Source organism: Aplysia californica, unplaced genomic scaffold, assembly GCF_000002075.1.
Source record: "Aplysia californica isolate F4 #8 unplaced genomic scaffold, AplCal3.0 scaffold00051, whole genome shotgun sequence".
Taxonomy (NCBI): Eukaryota; Metazoa; Mollusca; class Gastropoda; order Aplysiida; family Aplysiidae; genus Aplysia; species Aplysia californica.
In genome coordinates, this window is record NW_004797321.1 from 978,148 (window position 1) to 979,744 (window position 1,597).

The window sequence follows — 1,597 nt, forward strand, 5'->3', positions numbered from 1 at the left end:
TTGTTTAGAAGAAGAAGAAGAAGAAGAAGAAGAAGAAGAAGAAGAAGAAGAAGAAGAAGAAGAAGAAGAAGAAGAAGAAGAAGAAGAAGAAGAAGAAGAAGAGCGCTCATCCTCGCTCAACAGAAAGCTCTGTTCGCTTTACACTGTATCATTACCCAGCAGACCTTAAAACTTTTAACACTTAGAAACATTCTCGGCTTCCCGGGAAGCATACTGAGCAAGCAGCTGATAAAGCGCTCAAACACTAGCAAACTAACAAGATAAAGTCTTGAGCCTTGCCTGCATCGAGTATTCAACTAAAAAAAATATTTCGACTATTTTTGTAACTTCTCAATCTTTATTAATAACAGTTTAAACCTTGAATAATACTTCTTTGAACATAATTATGGCTTCTCTTGCCTAGTCCTCGCTGTCAGAGACATGGCAGCGCTTCCTGTTGCACGGCTCAGCCACATCTGGTCTGAGGGAGGACACCACTAACATAAACGTTTATGCCAAGTTGGGGCCGCGAAATAATCGTCATGAGGGCCTCAATTGGCCCGCGGGCTCGCTTGGTCCTCGGAATTACAAAGTTTTATCTGACATTATTGGCCGTTTTGAGTTACTAACGGTAAGACCCTGAGGTCAGAAACCAAATTATGTTCTATACTCTATCAAAATCGTAAGATTATTCGGAGTCGCTGTCAAGATGTTCAAAGAATTGCATTCGAAAAAGCTTGACATACCGATATTGTGAAACTTAATATCTTTCACGTCAATTTTTTCAAAACTAGATATAGGTACTGAGCAAATAGAACTTTGTAATTCTGAGGTAGCGAAGTGTGAGACCTCTTGTAAAACGAATACATAAACAGGGGTAGATGAAAGACAGATGAGAGAAGGGTGTCGGCGGTTCGGGGTGGTCTTGTTTGTGTGTTTATATCCTACAGCTCCTTCACCTATTTTTCTTCTTTCTTTTTTTTAGCAAGAGTTTTTTTTTTTTGTATAGTTTTAGTAGAGGTTTTACGGCGCTCGCAACTGCATAAGGCCATATGAGCACCAGAAGATTAGATGTGTTACATGAAAGTAACAAACATAAAAAATAAAGGAGGAGAGATAAGGACGATAGATGTTGGATAGGAAAGAAGAAGCAAACCACACCAGAGCACCCGCCAATCACCTACTGAGAGTTTTAATGCACTTGCAAGACAATAAGGTAATTTAAGTGTCGAGGATTAGATGTTTTACAAGAGACAACAGACACAAAAGAAGGAAGGGCGTTAAGGACAATAGAACGATAAATGTTTGATAGGAAAGAAGGAGAAATTAAACCACACCAGATAGCCTGCCAATCACCCACACCTCCTACACCTTCTCCGCCAGGGGCTTATAAAACTTTTGATGAAGTAGTGGAAGTAACACCGATTATATAAATACATTAATCATACGGGTATGTGAGAAATACTCAGGTGGGTGTTTCGTGTGTTTAAACGCAAGACTGCTCTTTGGATGACACGAACAAAGTTCGAACATTTTGGTGAGTGAGGAAGAAGAAGAAGAAGAAGAAGAAGAAGAAGAAGAAGAAGAAGAAGAAGAAGAAGAAGAAGAAGAAGAAGAA